Source organism: Phalacrocorax carbo, chromosome 3 (genome assembly GCF_963921805.1).
Source record: "Phalacrocorax carbo chromosome 3, bPhaCar2.1, whole genome shotgun sequence".
Taxonomy (NCBI): domain Eukaryota; kingdom Metazoa; phylum Chordata; class Aves; order Suliformes; family Phalacrocoracidae; genus Phalacrocorax; species Phalacrocorax carbo.
The window spans coordinates 49030482-49056360 of NC_087515.1; the positions used below are offsets into that span (position 1 = coordinate 49030482).

At 41.7% G+C, this 25879-nt stretch overlaps 1 long non-coding RNA gene across 1 annotated transcript in view; it reads right to left on the reverse strand.

Annotated features, from left to right (window-relative positions):
* Window positions 1–13376, reverse strand: part of LOC135312547 (uncharacterized) — a 43037-nt gene extending 29661 nt beyond the window's left edge. Inside the window, exons 1-2 of the long non-coding RNA XR_010372127.1 lie at window positions 13321–13376; window positions 1555–1651 (exon numbers count right to left, since the gene is read on the reverse strand). This is a non-coding gene — a long non-coding RNA (uncharacterized LOC135312547). The remainder of the gene's footprint in view (window positions 1–1554; window positions 1652–13320) is intronic.
* Window positions 13377–25879: the final 12503 nt, after the last annotated feature.

Consider the following 25879-nt stretch of genomic DNA (forward strand, 5'->3'; position numbering starts at 1 on the left):
TGTCGTTCCACAAGGAAGAGGCCAAGCTTTGGAGAAGTTACTCCCGCATTTGAGTACCTGTATTCAGAGACATTTACAGGGGGCTGATTCTACAGTATATCAGGACGCTGGCTCTCTCTGCGGTTTCAGACCTGGGACATCCCAAACAATTGCTCACTTTTCAAAATGTTTGCTTTTGCTCCACTGAGCGTTTGAGAGCCCAATCAGAATATTTCAGACTGAAAAAGAAGTCTGGTCCCGAACTTCCTGCTGAAAATAAATAAATAAAAATCCTCAGACAAATGCAGGATAAATCATTTTCCTTTCATTAACGACATTTCCTCGTTAAGAGCAAAGAAAGCAGTCAGAAGTATAGAGCTTACCAACTGCTCTTCAGCTTAACATCTCTGGCATTCAAAACATACAACTTCTGTGTTTGTACTACATTTCCCTAACAGCTTACATCGAAGCCAAACAGACAGCATTCTGCAAAGGTCTTCTAAAATAAGCTTATTTAAAAGAGCAAGGTCAATGCCCAACATATGTCAGATTCTGTGAGTAGAAATCAAAGAGTTTGGAGCAAATGGAATATGTCAGAACTCAGTGGTTTTCCATGCCAGGCTCTTTTACCAAGTTCACATCACTGCTGCCAAAAACAGCAACAATCCCATCATATAGATTTCAGCTTTGGAAAAGTCTCTAAAAAAGCCCCCAGTGTCTGTACATAGGCTACTTAGCTTAATAAATAAAGCTAACACATAGATAGATGTGTTTATCTGGACATGCTATTTATTGTCTCTATAACTGTATTTTTCTTTTAATGGGACACATGCTGATTCCATGCTTCAGCCCTAGGCTCTATTAAAATCAGATTAAAAGCATTAGCAATGTAGTTAATTCCATTTATAATACGCCATCAAGAGAAAAGAGAACATTAAAATAGAAAAAAATATATAAACAGGATTTAAGAACTTTAAAAAAAACATTCTGCTCCATTTTGATCTTTACAAAAAAGGGCATTTTTTAAAAATAAAAAAGGAAAACTTTTTCCTCTGTTCAGACAAAGTAACTCTGCCTGGTCTTTTAAACCATACCTTGCAGAATGATATTTGTGATTTCAGTTAAAATATGCTATTGTCACTTTAGCCTCCCTCTTTGGTATTTTAAATTGATCCTAATGGCTTTGCCTTAAGTGATTTGCGTCCCATAGTGAATCCCTGTCACTTACAGCACCTCCCATTATTACCCTCCCGAATAATCACTACCAGATAATCACTTCTTCCCCCTTCTCCCAACATTATTGCTCGCTTCCCCTCTGACTCTGCATGCTGGTACAGTCTGCAAAGTATTTGCTCTTTAACATCTTTAACATATGGCTTGTTGCTCTGGCACTCAACAGTCAGGGATTTAAAAGAAGGGTAAAAGCTGCATGAAAAAGGCCAAACCGATGGCTCTATAGGTAGGCACCCATCTCTCCATCACCTATTTTCCAGGCTGCAAACCAGCAAGTGAGGAAATGAAGAGCAAAAGAGAAAGAGTGGGTAGTGATTAAAATCCCTCTGGCACCATACTCACAGTTGAGAGCCCAGCAGGTGCTTATGCAGCCCAGGTCCACTTGCTGCTTGCCGCTTTCTAACAGAGCCCTGCGAGATGGAGACCGTCTGAGGTCAACCTGATTAGGAATGCAAAATTTTCATTGGAGACTTCCCACCAAAACGATGCCATTGGCAGAGCCCCTAGAATGCTTTGGTTGAGAGCTAACACCAGAGCTGCCCCCTGCCCGCCGTCCCAACCTTCAGCATTGCACCCCTCGCACCCTGGTACGCACACAAGGACGCATGGGGAACCAGGAGCCTCCTCCTGCTGACAGGAGGATCCTTTCTCCTTTGTCATTCATGGATCTCATTACTAACTGAAGAACCGTTTAGTTTGCGTAATTGTCCTCTGCCATACATAATTCCAACCTCTCTAAATTGGTTTACAAAACTAAATACAGTCTTTTGTTTTTGTGACTCCATCTGTCAAAGCTTCTAGATGTACAGTCAGTGTGATGTGAAGAAAAAACTGAAACTAATAATATTAGGAAGCATCTTTTTCTGTACATTTATGAGATCTACCACCAGGTGACTCCATTCTAAAATATCTGTATTTTCATAAAACAAAATGCTTTCTTTCCTACACCCTGAACATCATCATAATGCCCCCCCTCCATAACATTTAGCACTCTGAAAAAATTAGTATTAAATAATATCACTCTTACTTAAGAAATGAACTATTTCTTTTTGAATAACACATGAAATTGTATTAGAGAGATTCAGGGATTTCCAGAATAGCCCGATCTGTTCCTGTCTAATCAGACCTGATTAATTCAAATCAAACTGCAAACCTCAGTTTTAGTTTGCTTTAAAACCTCAAGATCAACAAAAATCAGCAGCATGTAGATATTACAGAGGCAGTTAACACAGAAAGCCTACAGACACGGGGTCTCACAGAGTCAAATGGATATGATTAAACATTTGGAATGATTTACTAATATTTTATATATACAGAGCAGATAGGACTAGTTAGAGGGGTGCCCTTCACAGGGGACTTTATTATATTTATGCCTAAGAACAGGCGATCCCGCTCAGGTGTCAAAGGGTGTTTCTTCAAAATAGAAAAATTACTAACAAATAATAGGGTTATGTGGGAGGGTTTGTAACACAGAACTGCAATAAACCATGCAATGATCTACACAGATACAGTGTAAGTAAAATAAGCTAAAAGAAAAGAAAATAATCTCGCAAATTCAAGACTGCAAATGCAAAATAGGTAGCTGTGCGAGAAGTATTTCAGGGATTTACTGAGCCACTATTTCTGTGGAATGCATACTCACAGAGGCTCTCAGACCTGACCAGTTTAATCCACATCAGACCAGGGAGACGCAGGGTCAGGAGGCTGAATGTGGATTTGGGCACTTGGCACAGCTGTTTTCCTTAGGTGCAATATACTTGTCACTGGTGGTGGCACTTTGCATTTGCTGTATGGCAGCATATGTGCTTGCCACATTTGGGACCCATTATATCTCTTTACCCTCCGGCCACTTCCCTTCCCTTCTTGTTAGCTGCGTGTCCATATATTCTTCCATACTCATTTGCTACATTGCAATGCCAGCTCTTTGCCCCCTCTGCTTGCTCTGCCCACTTGACATACTGCCTGTACTCTACAAGCTTCCCATATTACAACCATCTGTAAATGGGACAGAATTTATATATATATTACCAAATATTTATAGATGTGCATGTGTGTGTGTATACACACACAGAGACATGTCCTATACAAAATCATATCTATTCCATCACTGAAATACTCACCTATTCAGAAATATTTTTGCTACCAGGGAGAGCACACACAGACAAAGAAAAGTTGAAGAATAGCTAAGGAAATCTTTCAAAGCAGAGTGTAAACCCGAACTAGAAGCTAAGGTGAAAAAAAGGGAGGGGGTGGACTATATGCTTACATTTCAGCCTCTGCAATTAAAAGCATAGTTACTGCAGTAGCACAGACCAATTAGTATATGTTGATATATTGGCTTGCAGATAAAAGAGTGTCTGACTGCATGTCCAAAAGAGGTAGTTAAATGTTTCCGCTTGCTTTGTACACACAGTTGCACAGACAGGACTGACTGCAGGACTCATTTTTGTCCAGTGTTAGGTCATTGCATACAACAACAACAGTTAAGAAGAAATTTCATTGATGTCTCATTTTGAGGGGCTGTACTGCCAGCCTTCTAACTCCAAACACACAATGTTTCCTACCAGGATGCTGGGACGCTGGTGCAGAGGAAAAAGTCTCTGGTCCAGAGGGATGAGCTTGCCCAGGCAAGTTCCCAGCTAAGCAGTGCCAGAGCCCAGCAAAGGCTTTCTCAGGCTCCCTGGAGGTGTGGGTGTGCAGCCAATAAAGGAACATGAGCTTCAGATAAAAGTGTTGCACTCTTTTAAAAGAACATTAAAAATGTAGCAGCCTCTGGTTCACATTTTCGCAACTATAACTATGTCCTTGATCACTGGTTTTTAGATAAGGACAGATCTCCTCCTTGTCACCCTCGAAACCAGAAGAAGCCAGGATTTGGGAGCTTCATGCTTGGATGCACAGATGTGAGCCAGTCCGGTGGAGAGGCCACCTGGAAAATGCAGAGCCATGTTCAGCTTTTTCTTTCCACAATACAAGCAAGTTTAAAATAAAAATTTCAGTTCATAATAAACCTCAAAACTCTAATAAAACAGGATTTAAAACAAAACAAAACAAAACAAAAAACTACTCACCTTTGGTCTGCTTCTGTTTTCATCACATTTATCTTTAAGTATTTTCTAAAATCTCATCCCAAGGAAGCAATCACAAAAACCCATTAGGGTTATTTTTATGGAACGGTGAGGACACTGAATTACCTTCCTGATGAAGCTCCTGTCTAGGTAAGCAACATAGCCAAACCTTGATCTGCACGGCCCACCTATATGCCAGGCCTGCTGTTTTTAAATGCTACTCAAAGGCAGCAGTTGGGAAAATGATGTTACAGCCATGGCCTACGTGGGCTGGCATCTCAGGGAGCGCCGTTTTTCTCGGCAGCTGCTCTCAGCAGCTATACCCCTCACTTGACAACTGCCTCATTCAGCAACAGGTCAGGCCAGCAAAATCCCTCACTTACTTTCAGGCTCCCTAAGTAACAGTGATAAAGTGCGAATCGCCTCTGGCTTTCGCTGCAGCCCCCATTACATTAATGAACGGCATTACATAAAAAATTGCTGCTGACAACTAAATCCTTTCGTAAGTCATGATGCTTTCGGACATGTCTCTCCATTCTCCCACCCTCCCTTACACACAAACCTTAGGAAGAAGGTGGCCAAACAATCAGGGCAATCATTTGTGAATCAGCACGGGATATTAGTTTGCTCACTTTTGGATGAACAGCGTTGAAACTGTTGACTGGAGAGCGAGAGAGACAGACATCTGCAGAGCAACAAGAGACAGGTTTTTCATTGGCACCTGTTGCTGCAGAGGGGGAGGTCACCTTACCCTCTAATGCAAGTGACATGAAGGAAAATTCACAGCTGGGGCAGGAGAGGTGAGAAACTGGAAAATGCCTGGATGTTTTAATGTAAATAGTTACAATATGCACATACATTTCATGCTATCTCACTGCTCTTATGAATGTCAGGAATGTGAAGTAGGTAGGAGGCCCCTCTAAGCACTGAGACTTCTGTAGCTTACACCAGCTCTCCCAAAGTACAGCCTGTGGGCATGCGAAGCTTTTGTAAGCAAGGTTTGACAGCCTTTTTACTTGTGGCCATCCTTGCAGAGCAGCCAATTGTCAGCATTACAGTGGTGACAAGGTACCCAGTGGCTGTGCAGGTCCCACTTGAGTGGGAATTAGGTGGGGGCCCTGAGTTTTCCTCTCTGTGCTTTGCACATGTGAAGCACACATTGTGTTCCACCTTCCAAACAGAAAGGTTCTGCATTTTGGGTAAATTTTGTTCAGTAGCCCCCCAGCCATGGCGTTAAGTAGCCCTTCAGGAATAAAACTTTGAAAACTCCTAGCTGAGGAGGCTAGGACACACTAAAGCTACAAACTGTAATCTGGGTTGAGGTTTTATCAGCCATCAAGATCAGAAGGGAAAAAGCACTTGTAGTACGTGAATGGCCAACTCAACTGCTTGAAGAAAGGCGTTGATTCAGGCTGCCAATATGGGCTCTTACACAGATAATAAACTAGACTGGCCTTTCTCCTGACATCACACTTCAATCAAAAACTTTCTCGCAAAATGTCACTTTCAAAGTTGCAGCTTTAAAAAAAAAATGTCTTTATAAAAAATTCATGGCCACAATGATCTGATAATGCAGCTTTCTGATACTAGCAGATGTTTTGTCTAACATGTTCCCTGAAGCTGTACTCTGTGCCTTCATATCTTTCATTTCCAGTTGCTATCTGCTGACTGTGGGATGTCATGTACGTACCCTATAGCGATGCGCAGCAATTCGCATCTAACACCGCCGTGCGTAATGAGCTTCACAAGATGCTTGTCGCAATAACTCCGCACTTCCCCAACCATATGGAACACAACACTCCAAAGCCCACAGACACTTTTTTTTATTACAGTTCAGATCCTTAAAACATAATCTGTGTGATGTCTAGTGAATGTACGTGAAGAGCTGCTGAAAACAAAGTTAACACTTGTTCACATCATCTGTTACAAATGTCCAATTTGGGACAATAAATTTCCTCGGAACCTGTTCTTTTGCTGACTCGTTGCTTTATCTTTTTTCTCTTTCTCTCACGTCGTTTTTTTTATGAACTATGCATATGTATTAAATGGGATTTGTTGTCCCTAGATACCAATTTGCATAAAGTGCAAGCCATCATTGGTTGGAGAGAAGCAAATTACTTCTCCAGCAAGATCACACTTCTTTTTTTTTCTTTTTCTTTTTTTTTTTTTTTTTAATTTTAACAAACCACAGGCAGAGGCTGTTAACAGCACTTAGCCAGATATGCAAAGTATCACTTTTCTCAAAAGCAGCTTGATCAATGAGGAAAAAAAAAAAAAAAAAAAGAAGAAGAAAGGGAAGGTATTATTCAGCCAAGTACAATGCAGAAATGACCCAAGACTGAAGCAGCTAACCCAGCCATTCACCTGTAACTTGAGCTGCCTGACTCCCTGTAAAATACAATTGAGTATGGCTTCACACTCAGGACACAAAGCAAAGCACCCTGACTGAGCAGAACCTCCCAGAATCACCATCCCCTTTTCCAAGTCTCCTTAGTGCATTTCCAGAAGTCCCAAGCGTGCTTGTTACTTTTGCAAGTTGCTCAGCTCCCTCAAACAAGCCTTGCTTGCTCACTCTCATCCCCACACATTTACTCATGTTGGGCACCTTGTGAAGGACTGTGTAAATACTTGCTTGAAATTTCTGTACAAGTGCAGGGAGGCTCTCCTCTACCCTCCCATAATTTTACTGTCTCCCTGGCACCAGAGGTGCTCTGTGGGATGGCAGCTGCCATCCTAGCAGGCTTTGGACAATTACAATCTCCCTTTTTTCCTTATGCTCCTCATTGTGCACACCTGTGACATGTTGGCAAGAGCCTCAACTCTAATGACGTGACAGATTCCCAGGTTCAGAGCTAGCCCGTATGAGCCCTCTACCTTTGGGGAGGTGGAGAGACAGAGGAGGGAAAATCTACAGTGAGGGGATTTTACAAATACTTCAAGAAACAGATTATCTAAGCAAACCTGTGATGCACAGGATGATGTACAAACTCACCAGCCCACTACTAAAAGGATTTGCAAGCTGTGAGCCAGGTTCAGTTAAAAAGTGTGGGAGATTAAATTCACTAAAGGGAACAAATTAGCAAGGACACTGATCTGCAAAGTTTCCCACTAGGTCTGAACTTCCCAAGAATTTAGTGCTGGGATGTTGCTTGGTGTGTGGGGGGAAAGGGGTCCTCTCTAAACATAACCTTTATTTTGTTGAGCTCTTTAAAAATTACTGCAGGATATTTCTCTCCCTAAATGTTCACTCAGAATTTAATCCCAAATCCATCAATATCATGTGCTTGGATTATTTTACCTCTGAATTTAATTGACAGATGATACTGTCTTAAGAATGGTTCCCAAGATCATACAGAACATTAGTAATTGATTGCAGACATCTAATCTGGGGAACAGTGATGACTAGATGCTGAGGTGCCTTTCAGGGAGTTGTGGGTGCTAAAAGAACCCAGCTAGGACCCAGGGTGTGTAAATTTTCAAGAGAGAGTCTGTATTTCCTTGTCACCATCTAGCCACAGATACACAAATACCCACAGATTTTATGCTGTGTGATGATTTGAAGGTGGAAAAAATAGTTTCCGTCTGCAGAAATATTGGCAACTTGTTGCGGCTTTTGCAAAAAGGCAAAACTCCCACAACTTCACACATCTCTATTATTAACGTATGCTGCTTTGTTTCCATATTTATATTTCTCACATTTAAAAGGAATAAAATAGAATTTAAAAGAAGATCCTCATTCCCAAATGATCACAAAAGCACAAAGAAGTCATGCAAAGATTATGAGAAAAACTCACAAGAGGGAATTAAGTGCTGGCTTTGAAAATGGGGCTTTTTTATAACCAAGGGCACTGTTGCTGTTAACCAACAGAATCACTGTGGGACCAGGTGAAACCATGCTTGGGACATTTACCCTCAGATGGAGAGAAGCACATGGACCTTGCCTCTCCAAATTTGCTGTCTTAAAAGCCAAGAAGGATCGATGATATTCTCTCTTCGGCTTCTCTCACTTGAAAACACTGGCATGCTCAGTTCAGAAAGGCAGTGTCTAGGTGCCTCTGTACAGGTGCATCTGCAGCCTGATTCCTCTGGAGACAGACACAGCCAAAGAAATGTATCACTAAAGCTTAGCTGAACGCAGCATATGAGACCCAACTGTACAGTAGGTGCTAGATAACATGCAATCATGGCCTCCTACTGCAGCAAATTCTACATAAACCCAGGCCTTTGAAAGAGAAGTAGTAAAAAAAAAAGTGGTTTTCTCATTCCTTATCTGTACCTACTCCATTTTACCTAAGGCTGGCTATTAGCTCAGCTGGTGATGTAACTTACTTCACTGGAACATGTTATCATGAAAGATTTCTCCCAGGATTTTCTATTTTGTAAGCTTTGCGCTTTGTGCAATGTAGTATTTCATTCTGTTAGATAAAGGGTTAAGTAATTCACATTTTACCCATATAGACTAAGTTATACTCCCTGTGGGTTGCTGGCTTCCTATTGGCTAGAATGATGACCTTGGAAACAGACAAAAATGATGCATTGTTGCAATAAATATTATAGCTTGCACCTGTTTCTAATTAAGTCTGCCAAACAATTTCAGAGATACTGAAAAGAGAAATGTGTTGGCTTCTAATCGGGTGTTCTTTGCTGTTTGATCTGGATTATTCAGCCCCTGACATGACCTCGCCTTCCTGGTTCTTTTTCTGGTTTTTCTTTTTCTTTTTGGACTAGTGCTAGATTGAAAGAAGTCTTCTCAAAGAGGAACATGTCTGCCTAAAGTCAGTTGTAAATAAAACCTGAAAATGGATGGATTTACACCAAGGCTCAAAGTAGTTTATAGCAGGATACCTCAGAAATCTCTAATATGGCTCTTAGGTTTCAAGGGTCTGTTGTGGTCTTCTCCTTTACCTCCTCCTCCTTCTCCTTCATCTTCTCTGCCTCCTCTACCTTCTTTTGAACTTTGGAACCTAAAACAATCTCTAGCTATTAGCAATCAGGATCAGGATGACTGGGAAGCTGGTTTTTTGCAACTGGACTTCAACATGTCAGGGAAATAGTTCCAGAAGGGTTTTCCTGCTAACACTCACCAAAGAAATGTAAACAGAGCAGTGGTCACCTTCTTATTTCAGAGTTAATGATACCTTGGGAAGATTCTGGCAGTTGTTGCCTATCAGAGCAGTTGCTTCAGGGCAGGTATAGATTCAGGAGGAGAACACTGAAGGCTTCACAGACAGGTTGTGGTTTGCAGTTCAGCATCACGCTTTTCACTGATTATACAGTTTCTCAAGTTGATCTTCCACTGAAAGTGCTTCTTGGTGAAATAAGTGTCTTGTTTCTTGCACATCTACCTACCCAAACTGTGTGCAGTTTGCATAGATTTAACACTTGCTCTGTGAGCTGGATCACAGATGACCCATCATGGACAAATGCAAATATATGTGGCAGATGTTAAGGATGTTTTCCTTAACATAAGAAATAAAGAAATAAGGAATTATTATTATCTCCATTTTCTAAATGGGGACCAGTAGCCACAGCTCAGCCAACACTTCTGGCTGTCAATGACAGAAGCAGGCTGGTCCCTTTGGTTCCTATGGGGTCCCTTTTCTCATGCTGGGATAGCATTTGTTCATCTCTATTTTGGAACTGATTGAGGAACTTATGCAGCTGTAAACTAATACCAGGAGGAAAAAAAAAAAAAGAGATTTTATTTCAGCCACATCAACTTCCTGATTATGGTTTGCACACAGCCTGGCAGGACAGGGCTGAACAGCTAGGACAGAGGAAACGCAAGGTAGTATTTTTGGATGGAATTGCATGAAATCACAGGAGAAACACATAGTGACATCAAGAAGCTAATGTATCGATTATCCAGAATCCACAGATGTCTGTCTTTGTTGTTAATGTCATCAACCTTACAATCTAGGAAAGATTTGCTAGTTGTGTACCAATCCTCTGAGCCATGGAAAGTTTCTCAGGTGTAGACAATGTATCTCAGAAGTATCATGTTTGGTGGAATTAAATGACCCTATGTTCGGTTAAAAATTAATTATTTGGGGCAGAGATTGCAAAGGGGCTATTTTAGTAGCCGTACTAGAGAAGGTAGGATCAGGCAGGTTAAAAATAAGCCTAGACACAAAGAAGATATGGTAAGGGAAGAGAATACCTTAGCCTGTGCAGTATGAGGAAGCCCTGCATCAGTATTATGACAAGAGTTTTGTTCAAGAGGAGAGACAGAACTACAGAGATATTTTGCAGGGTTAGCACATCTTCCTCTGTCTGATACACTCTCTCTTTTCCACTTTTCCCTTGACGGCAGGTAATAAAATGCCTGCTGGTACCCCCTATGACTGGAGGTACCCAGAGTGGTTCAGCCCATCGTGAGTGCTGTGCCAATCATTTAACAATTCCCACAGCTGCCTTTGTGAGAAGCCTCTCTCTTAAGCCTCTGGTTTAAGAATTTAGAGTAATCATGTAAAAATGATACCCCTGTGCTCTATGATCCGCTGAATCTCACTAATGCCAGATCCCAGAAGAGGGCTTATTAATGAAAAGATGCAATGCCTCTCTCTCTGCTCATGTTTCACATGAATATCTCTCATGGATTCGGCAGTAAACCTTACTGCTGATAAAGTAGGTATAATGAACCTCCGTGCTCCACAAGAATGAAATCTCAGGCTGATGAAGTAGTTACCTGCTCTACTTTCCAGCACAATGGCAGGCTTGAGAGGTACAAGGAGAAGTACTCAGCTGCTATGGGAATAGTGGTACAATATCGCAACCTCCTAAATCTTGGGTCTGATTTGCTAGCAATGCCTTTGGCTGTGTGAAAAGATCAGGAGTTTGGAAGGGAGCAGTTTGTAATTAGCTGAGAGAAATGAAATTATGCTTTATTGTAAATCACTGAGTCAACAGAAGAAAGGAGGCTTTTAAAGGGACAGCAACACCTTGAGGCTACTCTGTGTCCTTTCAATATTACACAGTAGTCAAAAACCCAGTCAACTCTTGCCAGTTGGCTAGCTTCTCAGAAAGGATGAGCACCAAGTGCTCTGCAAACAGCAGGATCCCACAGCTTCCAGCCTCTGACATCTAACCAATTTTCAAGAAGACACTGAAAATACTTTCAAGTTCCGCCTCTGTCCTGAAGCTCCTTTGCTAATGACAGCAGATTTTGCCATCAAGAATTTCAAATTGTTATAAATCCTTTTGCTGTAGCTGTTTGAAAGCAAACAAAATAAAAACCCAAACTAACCAGAAGAAAGACTGATTCCATGTCTATCCATGGGGAAAGAAAGCAAGTGACTACCCAGAAATCACCATGAGGCTAAGAAAAGGAACAGGAAAAACACTGTAGTGTTTTACAGTGCGATCAGTCTTCTATATTTATCCAAGGTCCTCTGTGATTTATATTTTCCTTTAAAAGGATCACAAGCCTTACGAATTACCCCTAATCTTAGCATCAGTAGGGTGGTACAGGACAAGCAATAAGAGTCTGGATGGTGTCACTCTGTCCCGAAACAATCACAGAGACTAGCTTTAAGTACAACAACCAGGCTTTATCTGCTCAGCACATCTCTGATACCTGAATCATGACTCATCTTTACAGAATCAGCCTCATGTAACCAAATCCAAACTTCTCAAACCTTTGTGAGGTGCAAACCTGAATATGGAAAATTATTGTAGAGATCACAGTGCTGAAGAGTGAATATAATCCCATCTCAAACACTGCTTATTATCATCTGCAGGTCTGTTCAACGATTTAAACAACCGATGAAAATGTTAGTACCATCCCTCACTTCAAGGGGATTCTCTGGTTAGAGGGAATTCAAACACCCTGAAACTCAGTGGAACCTTAAACTGGGGCCGCATTTCATATTAGCCGCTTGGGTATAACTCCTGGTATTATTAATACCGAAATGCCCCATATGTTGTCTTTAGAGAGGAAGGCAGTCACACCACCTTTATATGTGTGCTTTCTTCCCTGTGCTTTTACATTTCGTCAACATGGAAAATGTACTTAACTCACTGCTTATTGAATGAAGGATTAGTGTTATTTTCCTTCCTCCAGTGAACTTTGTTTCACTTCATCCTGCATATATTTTGCTAGGCTGTGTTTTCCTGCCAGCACACCACTGTTCAGCAAACTACTGTACTTAAGGCCAGCCAGCTAATACAGTGATACCTTTTTACTCACAAGGAGTGTTTCTGTAATCATGGTTGTGCTTGTGGTATGAATGAGGGCTTACACCAAGAAGCACAAAACGCACTTCCAGAAGCTTTGCCGAGCTGGGACGGAACAAAAGCAGCTTCAAACAGCCAAGACATTTGAAACAGCTAGAGGAAGACACATTTTGAAATGCAGACTGCTACCTAGCTACTCTGCTAGCATAAACGTTGGCCAGGGACCATAAAGAGAGCCACTTTCCCTTCCTCCCTTTACTGTGCTGCCGTATCTCATGTTGAACTAGATTGGGAGCGCTTGGAAAAATGCCCTGCTTTGGGTCCTGTAAAAATTAGTATGGCTCTGTATAAGGTTTACAGTCTCTTTTGTTGTTGTTGTTGTTAAGATTGGTTATGTTGCCCAGTAGGAAAGCAAATAGAAGAGAAGGGCATCTTTACAACTCGCTGTACTCTTAGAAGACCAGGTCGGAAGTTCCTGTTCACATCACTGCAGCAATGCAGATCTCTCTGGTAGAAGTATTTTTTTTCTCTTGTGGAATTATACCTCAAGTCCTGCTAGGTAGTTACTCTCTTTGTTCCTGTGAGTCAAGCTAGTTGCAAGATCATGCTATGCCATGCTTATAACGTCGCACTAAAAAGGAGATTACAAAGGGGGCAAAACACCCTAGAGGGTTCCCCTTTATCAGAACCTTCCCTGTCAGTTTGCCTTCTCATTTCCTGAGCTCTTGTCTGATTATTAGTGTACTGACAGAATAAAAATAACCTCATATTCCTACATGAATCATAAATAAAACCCTTTTATTTCATCAAAGAGGTTGGCAGGTTTATAGTCCTTTGCAATGCATGCACGATGTGAATGACATACCTTTAATTTTGCTGACAAGCTTGTCGGGGTCCTAATGAAAAAGAGTGAAAAGTGGGTGACTTCTCTAAAGGTTTAGCAGTTGCTTTTTGGTGAGGATATATATTTCACCTTGCCACTATAATCAAGGAGCCATCTGATCTTGGTAATGAACTCTTCAATTACAGTCCACTTCTGACTCTTCAAGAATGCCTAGGCAACAATACCAGAGTGATTATTGCCAATATTACACATTAAAGCAACCTGGGGGGAAAAAAGGAGGGGGAAAGAAAAAAGACAACCTGAGCAGTGTCCTTGCTGGAGCTTCAGGTATCAGGGTGCATCAGCAAAGAACCAAAAAGAGTGATCAAATTCCAGATTTTGGACAGCTAGATTTTGTATCTCTGTGCTTCACCAGACAGTAATAAAATCATTACTCTCACCTGTATTTTGGCATTATGTATTCCTCCCCATTTGTTCAACTAGCCAGTTTGCTTTTTGAAACCAACATCAAGCATGGTAGAGGATATCTTGGGACAGCCCCACAAAAAAAAGAAAAGGATAATGCAAAGCATTTCTTTTGGTGTCTCTGGCAAGCAAGTTTCCTGATAAAGGTTGCATGAAGAAAGAATAGTCCAGGAACACAGGAAATGGACTCAAGTACAAACGATCAGAAAATCTTCCCTACTTCCAGTCTTTCATAGAATGAAAAGTTTAACTGCTCACAAAGATGGAGGCAAACAGTTAAAGATCTATATTTTTAGCAGTGATGAAAGTTCTGTCCCCTTCTTTAATACACCCCCCTCTTATTTCTGCTTTCCTTTTACAGTATCCTATTTTACTCATGCAGAAGCCAGAACACTGGCCCCTAAGTTTGCCTTCTGATCACAAACTGCCAAAGCCACAGGCCATTTCCCTTTCAGAAAAGAAGTCCTGTTTTTTTGGAAATGTCCCAGGTCTTCACTAATAATTCGGAAAGAGATTAAGGGAATAGGACAGCTTTATTTGATATCTTGGAGATTATCCTTTGTTTTGCTGCTGATTCTTTTCTTCTGCAATAACTCATCAGAGAAAGTCTGGGATTTGGCAAGTTACCCCAGCCTGATTACTGTTCTTTTTTGTTTCTTTGTTTCATTTTGGTGGGGGGTTTAGAGGTGGGGCTGCTGAGAGAGATTATGATGGGGGCACAAGTAAGGTCATCTGACGGGAGAAAGAAGCAGCAGTTGTCCGTGCAGGATTGTGTGTGCATGGGGAGATGGGACAGAAAAAGGGGAAAAAAAATGGACAGCAAATTCCAGATCACTATCTTGTCAGGATTTTACAAGGTTTCAGAGCTGCACTTTTAATTTTCATTACTTTCCATTTTCCTTTGATAAGCTCAGAAGCAGTATCTAATTTTATTAGGAGCTTTTCATCAAACATGGATATCTTCCTTCCTCAAGGGATTCCCTAGCCACAAAAACATCAGGTTCTGTGAAACATTAGCTAATCCCAGTTAGAGTTACTTGACCCTATCAAGCTAAGAAATAAATTTTACTCTTCATGAGAGTCCTACTGTTTACACTCCAGCCAAAATTCTTAGATCTCAAAGTTTTTAGAGGAAAACCATTTTTCATCGTGCCAGAAAACTGGCCTTAAAGACCTGGGCCATACAAACCTGAAACTGTTTCTTGTTTCAAATTGAATATGTTGACAGACTAACTCTTGACTGCCACTGATACCAGTGCCTGGTTTTCATGGCATAAAATCCAAACGGGTAACAGTAGGAGCCATTACTGGCAACGTCCAGTCCTATACTCTACACATCACTACTTCTTGCCCTCAACCTTCCCTCATGTGGCTGCACAGAGGGAGATTGCTAAGAATCAAAGCACTTCTCCCTGTTCAGTGCAGACAATGTACACTTCAACAAGAGGCTCAAAGTTTGGTGAACCTCTTACAGCAAGTGTTTGCGTGGTGTGTGACCATGCAAGCCACTGTGGCATGGCCGGGTGAGCGAGACACGAACCAGCAAGTGGGAAGCTGCTGCTAGCAGCCATCAAAATGACACATGGGTAACACAGAAAACTTGGGGATGCATTCAGAGCTGATAGAAAGTAAAGCACATGCTCCAAACCCAAAGAGCTGGAATTTTCCAAAGCTGTTTAGCTCCACTCAAACACATTTAACAGTTAGAATCATCCCAGGCATATTAGCTCAGTACATTAAAAGTATACTGTCTCACACCGTGTTTTAAAATATAGCATAGCTTACTTTAATGGTGAAATGGAATGTGTTTTGTACTTACTTAGTGGCTTGCTCAATCAGCATAACCCCAGTGCTTTGGAAAACAGGGGATCAGGCACTCTGGCTCTAGTGGCGTTACTTGTTCAGCTGTTTGCAATGAAAGGTCTTGCTAAAAAAGGTTAAGAACAGACACATATACTCCAAAATTATCAGTTTGTTATCACTATTAATAATACTTTATAGTACTTAACATGCTACTTTTCATTTTCAAAGCACTTTGCAAATATTAATTAATCCTCACAACCTGCCTGTGCGGTAAGCAAATGCTGTTGCTCCCAGCATTTGAGTCACAGGGTTAACCGACTTGCCCAAGTCTAGAGGGTCAGGATCAGCCTCCACATGTCCTGCTCTTAAACTCAGTGTTTCCCCTTCTCTTAGATGTGATGGCGGATGTGCACCACTTTTGTACATGAGATATTTCCTTAAAGTGCTGGCTTGAACGGATAATTGCAACTTCAGCTGCTTGAACAATGCTGCAGTTTTCTCCCTTCCCACTTATTTTTGTGTTGATGCAAGACATGGACAATTATCACCTGATAATTAAAGGAACTGGGTTCCTAGAGGAGCTCCTAGCTGATTTCTAAAACTACTCCCCAAACTCTGCTTTGCAGTGGAGAAGCGTGTATGTGTCCACAAAAGTGATCAGAGTCACAGCTTAAAGAAGCAGTGGAGTTCTTTAAGGATTTAACAGGTCACCATCACTTGAGACATAACTAAAATGAAGTGTTTCACTGAAAGTAGCCTGCATGTTTGTGTGGACTGATTAGCTGAATGTTTGGTTTTTTCACTTGTGGGTTTGGGTTTGTTTTGTTTTCAAACAACTTGCAATACTTTAAGTGCTAACAAACTAACAAAGGTTTAGGGGAAAGAAGGACAGGCCTATAATGTGGTTTTATTTGTCCATGCTTCTTTGAGTTGGTAAATCACACTGCATTGCTTTATTGAGTGTCCCTTTAGAAGTATATTGGAAAAAATTCTGTCTGCCACAATTAATACAGTGCCTAGTGCATCATGCAGCACAACCCTGGCGTCGAAACTCAGCATTCTCTGGGAGTCCGTGGGTCCCACACCGGATGCCAGAAAGGATAGTAGTTGTGACATGTGATTCAGCTGCTGATAAATGATGGTGATAATGCAGGACAAAAAGGCTAATGAGTTCTCTTGAACACCACACTACTTTCATGAAATGAATGTGATGATGACCCTATTTGCTACTTTTTTTTTTTTTTTTTTTTTTGGCTAGTGAGTTACTTATCCCTTTACCTGCATGTTAGTTTTATCTTCTCTGTACAATGCTATGGAAAGACAGCCAAAATTAATGTCAGCATTTCCCTTCACTTTTAAACCATAAAAAAGCCTTTGAAGGTAGAGTAAACCAAAGCAGCCAGTAACTCATTATAACCCTTTGTACTGGACTTTGAGGAATAATGAATAAAAGCTATTCCCTGTGTGCTTACCAGAGTGCTTTGCAGAGACAGTGGTGCCTTTGTGGGAGAGGGAGATCCCTTCACTGGACCAGAGAGAGAAGAAATGGAATTGTTAATGTATGTAAGAGGCAGGAGGATTTCTATGGTACTATTTCATTGCAGAGGCAGAAGGTAGCAGAGCCAATCATGAAAAGCGTAAAGGTGTGAAGGCACAAAGATGGAGAGTTGATTAAAAGCACTGTGGGGAGCGTGAGCGAACAAATCAATGGTAATGATGGAATTATGCCTGAGTGGAACCCAATAGTCTACGGTGTCCTGGCGATTTGGCGCTGGGCATTAAACGTTGCAAGGAACACAGCCAAGCCCTTGTCCAGCCTGTTGGCACTGAGAGATACACTGATTGATGGGACGGGTTATGCTATGAAAGTGGGTGAGGTCTCCTGAGGAAAGACCGAGGTCAGCATAAGCACCTCTGCAATCCAGTGAAATGTGATGGCTGAATCCTGCCCGACCGGCAGTTGGGGTGGAGGAGCAGTGGTGTTGACAGAGATGCCAGTCACGGTTGTCACTCCTGGGGGAGCAGGACAGGGCTCATCTGGGGAAGCAGGAGCACAAAGGAAGAAAAGGTAAAAGATGAGAGAAGGGGCCCTGAGGGTGCTCAGTGAGGTTAGAGGTAGCACCTGGCAGGGAGGCAGGAGAGCCAAGCTGCAGAGGCTCACAGTGGTGGGGGAGAGATGAGCAGCAGCAGCACTGGCAGCTGTGTGGGGCGGCAAGGCAGGGGCTCAGAGGAGCAGGCAGGTGCTGAGGGAACACAGATCAGAGCTGGCTGCGAAGGCGCTGAGATAAAGGCCTGGAGCAGCCTGGAGGGAGTGAAGAGAGGATTGGAGCAGCCCGTAAGATCAATGCAGGATCGGCTCTAGCTGGGGCACCAGTGGCTTAGGGCTGCCAGCGCTCACCGGTGCTTGCTGAGCTTGCCCTGCACTTACAGCCACCACCACGTTAAGCATGTTAGTATCAGAAGTACAGCAGAAGCTGCCTTAATAGTAATACCTCTATGAGCAGTCTTACACAAATCAAGCTTTTGTTCCCCTCTCCTTCACTATTTTAGGGATTCCTTTGCTGGTATGAGGCATACATCTTTACATGTATTTACATCCCAGATGCCCCTATAACTATGGCACCAGGACCACAGACGGCTACAGAAACCCTCAAGCACACAGCCGGCACAGCCCCTAGCTGATTCTTGCTTGAAGATGTACAAGGGAAGGACACTTTGTGTCATTGTGTGAAAAGGCACCTTCCAGAAGGGAACATCCAGGCTGCTCCCAAGACTCAGCAATCTTACCTCCTGTATAGCAATTTGGACTCTAATCTTACCTGCTTTGAGGTTAGTGACATCAGGAGGAAGGGCCTGGGGCCATTTTGCCTGCCCCAAGTTGGTCAATATGATGCTGTCACAAGGACAATCGCAATGGATAGAAGGATGAGTAAACAGATGGTGCCTGACAGGATAGATGGAGCATGCTGAGATGTACCCGTAAGGGATAAAACCACAAGTATGGCTGTGCCATAACACTAAGCAACCCGCACATCACCTCTCTGTTAGCATTAGCCACATCGTCCCAGAGCCAACTGTAAAGCAGCACGGCCCGTATGAGGAATGCAAGAGGACAGTTTGACCTCAGGCCTTGCCTCATAGGCGATCCTCCCACACCAGAGCCAGACCTTTAGCAAATACAACGAAGCCACACCTGGCCTTTTGGCATGAACTCATAGTGAAACAATTGAAAGCTAAACATTTTCAAAATCTAATATTTGCCAAGTGGTGAAACAGGCCACTGCATCCAGAGGGAAGCTGTTCCTTGGTGGCCTCAGTTAGTTTGGATTCTGCACACAACTGGGACCCGTGTGGTGGCCGTAGTTACAAGACTTTCAGATTGCTGGAGTCCACTTGTGCTCTCAGCAGTGAGGCCAGCTGGGTAGGAAAGAACAAATTTTAGTCATCCAGAGCCCTGACCTCCAGATATAAAATTCTCAGAAGGAAAATATAAAGATTCACAAGTAGAAAAAGCGGATTATTTCCAAACGGTCTTAATGAAGATGATGTAAATATGGACAGTTAAAATATCCCATATGTTAGCTTCCTACAGTCAGGTATGTATCTCTTACACAGGGTCAAGCCTGAGCACAAACTAATAAACCACTCATCGAGAGAGGAGCTCAATATCGGAAAGCAAGAATCTGGTGTTTGGCTGCACCTTTGCTCTTCCCTAGCAGTAGCAGGTAAAAAGCCTGAAGGGAAAGTATAAGGCTCAGAACTGGGCTTGAACATGTGTCCCTGGATGGGCCCATTCTCCAGATATGTTTTTGTCCCTCTTGAAAGCAGCAAGCACCAGAAATCGCAGAGGGGGATGGAGACACAGCACAAATATTAAATGTAAATACAACACATTCCAGTACAGACCCTTCACTGAAACAAGCCTTGGAGCAAAGCGCTCTCTTCCTGTTGATGACAATGCAAAGGACTTCAGCATAATGGTATTTACTCAGTTAAATGAGAGCTGTAATGCACTTCAGCCTTAGAAACAAAACTTGAACTATTTAAGCGTACCATTTTCAAACCTGAGGATTTATTTGCATGTGGCTGTTGACTTTCATGGGAGCCACTGCTGCAACCAAATGCACTGCTTTGAAAGCCTTCTCAACAGCTGAAAAGGCTGTCTGACGTATAATGGAAAATGATGGCCTTTTGCTTTAAGCTCAAGCAGAACCCAGAGCAAGGAAGTGCAGACTCAGCTTAGACATAAATAGGAGTAAAAATATATTTCAACTTTGCAGGTTGCAACTTTCCAGAGCCAAACTAGCCCTAGAAACACAGGGACAATTTTACTGGGATTCTTGCTCAGTCAAAAACTGTACGTTAGAGACATCCCGATCAAATTCCATGAGATTTACAGTTTAGCACTATCTAGGACTCAGGAGTCAAGCTTCAGACCCATTTGGCCATTGCTCAACAGAGCTGCCTTATGCAAGTCACTTCACTATCTTTTACCTCACTTCCCTTCAGTAAATTGGGAATAAATATATTAATCTTCTTGGAGATCACTGGGTGGAAATTAAATATTATTATTAGGTACACTCATACTAAATGGGTGATGTTAGTGTGGTAAGTAACATGTCTTGTCTAGTAGAGAGCATTTTTTTGCACATGACAGTGCTGGGAAGTTTTAATAAGCACTTTGACTTTTGCTTTCATTGGGGTAAAAGTCACCCACTTGCTGAAAAGTCTTTTATTATTTATTTTTTAAAAAATATTATTATATATATATGGTCACATTTGTTCCAACATCAACACCCCTCAACCTGAGAAACTAATCTTTCCCAGGATGAAGCTTTCTTTAAAAATATGATGTGGTAGTCCTCTTTCTAATAACAACTACACAACTGTCCTTTAATCTTTGCCCACATATGGAAGGCACTTGAAAAAACTTTGTTTTTGTAAATCTAGCAACTTTAGAAGACAGGAATCAGTAAACGGCAGGCTAATCATTCTGTCTCCATTGACAAGCAGTGAAGGAGTTAATTATCTGCTTCTTTTCACTAATTCTGTTGCAGAGCTTGGCTCTGCATATTAAATGTCCAAGTTACCAGATTCAAAGAAAAACTTGATCTCAATTTGGCTACATATTAAAACTGCCATTCCCTGTTGTCCTACCTAGCACTGTTAATTGCATACATTTAGCCCTCTATTGGAGAATAATTTAGCTTCAGATTGAAAAGAAACAGCCCTGGCCTTGGTTATTTTGGCATACAAGTCTCCAGTATGACTCTGTTTTCTAAGCAGACATTAATGATTCTAAAACTAATATTCATTGTTTGAAGAGGCATAGCGGCCTTGGCATTTACTTAACCTTTTGTCTCATGTATGAGACTGAGTCAGCCTAAATCCTTTTCTTAATTAATATCTATTCTTTTTTTTTCCTGTCCAACATTATTTATTAAACAATTTGTATGCAACAATTAGAGTTGAAAGATTAGAAAAAACCCACTGTATGAGCAAGCTCACTTGGTACAACAACAACTATGAAACTCGTCCTCCAGCTCAAACAAAGCTCTGAGCATGAATGAGATGGGAATAGAGAGCAAGTAAGGTCAGGTTAAAAAAAAAAAATCAAAACCCAAGTCTCACCATTCACCTGTTATCCCTAACAGATACGCTATGGCCTACTAAAAAAATAATAATTCTAGAGGGAAAGAGATAAAATACTACTATAAAAGCATAAAAACCAGGGATTTGACACCTCTACTGAATGTTAGTAATGATAGTTATGGTTGTGAATAAAGTGCAATCACTGAACCTGCTTGCTTATTGCTGTGGTAGAAAGAAATTATAATTTCAGGCTGCTGTAGTGTTTCACAGGACAGCCCTGTCTGTTCCATATGAACTGTCTCCACTGGAGCTCACCTACTTTTCCAGCGTGTTTTTTTCTACATACTTCTTTGCACTTTTGCGATCACAATTACTTTGCACATGCTGCTGAGTGTGCCATCAAAGGCCATTATGAATGTTCAGGTTGACATCGAAAATGGTAAGGATACCTTTGGTAATGAAAAGAAAAACATTTGGGGGTTGCATTACCAGCTGTATGACATTAATGAAGAACCAGATGGTAGTTGGCTCGCATATAAATACACACAGAAGTAGAGACTCGAGCATCTTTCCCCACCTATTCTAGCCATTAGCTATGTGTAGTCACAGACGCTTTGCTCAGTGGGTTGACTGCAAGATGGTTGACTGAATCACCTTTTATATCTTACCAGGGTTGGATGACAATCCAGACCTACATGAATAATTATAATGCTCATCAGACTTTGTAGTCACAAGCAACATGGATGTGATAATATGAGCCATATCTCGAAGACCCACAGGAATAAGATTCATTCCAGCCATCAGCATCAATGTAATCCTAAATCTTATATAGCCAATGATCCCCAATCTCTAACACTTTTAGGATGTCCCTTCTAAAAGGCTTTAGGAGGTCTCTGGGTACCACACAAAGCTCTTGGCCCACACCTTTCACGTGAACCTATAGACAGTGAACCCTCCTACCTGTATGACAAGGTCCTAAGGGTCATACACATGGCTTGCTTCTTTGCAGGTGGGGAAGACATGGTGAAGAAACAAAGTGGGACCATTGCTTAAAAACCTTCCTGAGAGCTGAACTGGACCACTACCACTACCTCAGAGCTGATGCTCTCAAAAGAAACAGTCTAGCCCTAGGGATCCAGAAGCATCATTTTCTTCAGAACTTCCTCACCAGTGTGGCACCACTTTAAATATTATTTCAGGCGTATAGCTCAGCAGGTAATTTCAGGGCATGAACTTAGACAGCAGGTTTTAAAATCCAAATGCATGTCTATAAACCCAATGTATTAATAAGTTAACAGTTTTCAATAAGACATCAACATTTGCATGCATCTTCCTACTTGTTATGTGCAGTACTACATTTTTTAATGTTTCTTGGATGCTACCCAGAGAGTCTGGGTCCCTAGTTAGTTCATCTATTACTTTCTTGCCACAATAGGTCTGGGTCTTGGCCAAGTACTGGACTCATACTGCATACAAAAACACAGAATTCTCTCCCTTATCTATTGATAGTCTTCACTTCCCAGGGAAGGGGAAAAAATATCATAAATTAAGATAAACAATTAAATACATAAAAAGCCAGCACTAACTGTAGTAGAAGTATTTTTAGCATCTTTTAACACTATGTGTAATCAAAAGATTTCCTTATGTATTTATACTGCCTAAGTCTCTCAAGAGTCTAATTCATGCCTATTCACCTGAACAGGAGAGGAAGATCTCTTTGTTAAACCCCTCCTGGAGCTCCTCAGGCTTTCCACAAGAGTAAGCAAAGTTACATGACCTGAAATAGAACAGGGGAGGAATAGGCTTCAGTACCATCCTTCCCTTTTCGGTGTTCCTCAACCTATGGACTATGGAAGGGTTTAAAGAGGCTGTTAAGGGTTAGAGGCTGCCTCTGTTTGACATTTGACCTTGCAAATTTTTATCCATTACTCGGGGCCTCTGGTGTCTTCAGAGGGAGACAGATGAACACAGAGAAGATGCCTTTCTGAAAGTTTTGGAAACATTGTCCCATACAGCTCTGATGGCAGGGCAGCAAATGTTGCCTTTTATTGTGGGTTTAAGGTAACAAACTAATACCTAAATTAACAAAGAGCCAGAAAAAAGGAATGAATGACATAATGATCCTGGCTGTGGTTTTACAGCCACTTTAATTCGCCAGAAGCCTGAGCTGCCCTTGAAAAGACTGGGCCTGCCTGCCCGCCCAGCTCTGATGGGACCATTTTTGCCCACTCAAAGATGTGTGTTCGATAAGAGAATTAATAGGCTAAAACATCATCTGACCCTAAAAATGCCCCCTGATGCTGCTGAGCACATGGAAACACAACACTCCTTGGAGCACGGCAGGCAGGCATGAGGAGGCAGGGATGGAACAGGAAGGGTGCGCTGTGCCCTTGGGTAACAGCCCCATTGATGCTGACCATGCAACCACCATGAAACCTGAGCCAAGGACATGCAGGGCAAAGCCAAGAGCAGCAGGGGAGAAGTCTCATCTTCACCCGGGCTGCAGCTAAAATCACAACCCAGTCCACATGTAATATTTTGCTGTCAGTGTAACACTAATCACTGTAGTCCACTGGGTTGACTTGTAAGATTTTGCTAATAATATGAAGGTAGCTGAAAAGTTAATAGAATATATGATTCCTGTACCTTCTGCTTGAGCTGTGTGAATATTTTTTCTGCTTAATTTGCCCAAACAAAGCATCAGTGCCTTAATTTCAGTTATTTCAGAAATTAGATCCTCTTGAAGAATGAAAGGATGCTGTGTTTGAGAGGGGTAGCGTTTTTATGAAGGCACGTAATTAATGGAAGCCATTAAAGATACTTGTAAAAATGATTCAGATTTTTATATATGATGACTAACTAACCTATTATTGCTCTTCTTGGTCAGAGATTAATGGGAATTTCTTAAAGGATAAAGAATTATTTAACAAGCTGCAGGATATGTATGGGCTTGGAATACACTCTGTGATAGTGTGAATAATAAGAAATGTGGCTGTTTATTTCCTTGACTAATGAACCAAAGCTAAATTCAGAGATAGCAAGATGTCAAAAAAACCCAAACCCAAACCCAAAAAACCAACAAAAACCTAGCAAGGCAAGTGGATGGTTTTCACATGAAGCTAAATGTATACTTTAGTGAAAAAGAAGAAAAAAACCCTACTGTTAAGAAATTCCGGTTCTCATCTGCTCTAACTCAAGGTGGTGTAGGAACACACAACCCTGGTGTACAGGCACAACTTTCATTTTTCCAACTCTCTCAGATTATAAGTGGCCTCAGAGAGTCTTGAAACATCTTGTCCCCACTGGGTTGAAAAGCATGTGCAAAGAGGGAGTAGAGCATGTCTAGGCTGACTTTGGCTCTAAGGGAAGAGAGCAGATAACATTTCAGGAGAGAAGGAGACGGAAGGCAAACCAGTTTCTCAGGCAGCTGAAAACAAGTGGTTGGTTCTTTTCACGACTGATTTGCCAAGTATTTTCTGCAGTAACTGTTCTGAGCAACAAACCACAATGATTCATATGCCCAGGTGAAACAGTAATAGTCCCATCTCTCTGGCTGAAACAAATAAACTTACTCCAGCTCTTTTCCAAAATGGATCCCAACTAAGCTAGGTAGTGGCAGTGAGCCTTCCGCAGCTTGTCACCAGATTATTTTAATATCCACTACATCTTGCCCCTCTCAGGCTCATTGGTTTTATCCCTTTAATTTTCTTAAGGCACACAAAGAATTTAATAACCTTTTCTCCGTGTACCTGGCTGCAGCCACATCACTGAAGGGGGTCCTTCCGACATTTTAAAGGACCTGAAGTGTATGACAACATGGCACTGCAGTCAAGAATCTCGCCAGGGAATGGAATAAGAAGATTTATTTTATTTTTAATATTTGAAAGATTTCAAAAAGCATTCAACTGGATTTCTCACTAAGAGGATGAGTGAAGAGAATCCTTTGTAACTAAGCTGGGAGGCCCAAGTCTTTTATCCATTGTTACATGGTTTTTCCCCAGGGCAGAGTTAGGAAGGCCTGCAAGACCCAGAAGCTTAAAAAGGCAAGTATGCTGGGTGGGCTTTTTCTGCCATTGCCTGAGCTCCTCCCGAGGTAGGAGCTGTCAGAGCGGAGCAGGTCCCATGCTCCATTTCTGTCACCAATAGAGATTATTTGGGAAGATCCTAGCAGCAGCGGTGCTCTCATGGATAGGAATCTGACCCACCTGCCTGCAAATGCACATGCGCATACACTACCCCACCACCCCCACTCCCCCCCGATACCCAGCCACCCATCCGCTTCCTTAATAAACCAGAAACAAAACTATTCCACAGAAGATTAGTAGTGAATTGGCACTTGGATTAATCACTGTGCATCTGACTTTGCCAAGCTGCCTTTTCCTGTCGGCTTTTTCAAAATACTATATATGACTTGTTAGCCAAAGATACGTTATCTCTTTCAGGATAGATTGTGTAAAAGGAGGAAACCAGTGTAACTGTACTGATAACACATTTTTTTCGCCTCTTGAACTCTCTACATTTTTATGTGAAATCCCTACAACCTTTATGCAAATGAATTTGGTGGGTTTTCATCAAATGGACTTTGGTACATATTCCCTGACCTTGGTTCACAGCAGTGACAGAATCACCCACTTTTCCCATAGATGTTTGCATCTAGCTGAAAGTGAGAACTTACTTAAGCGATCCCCAAGCGTCAATAATGTCAGAAGAAGCTCAGGAC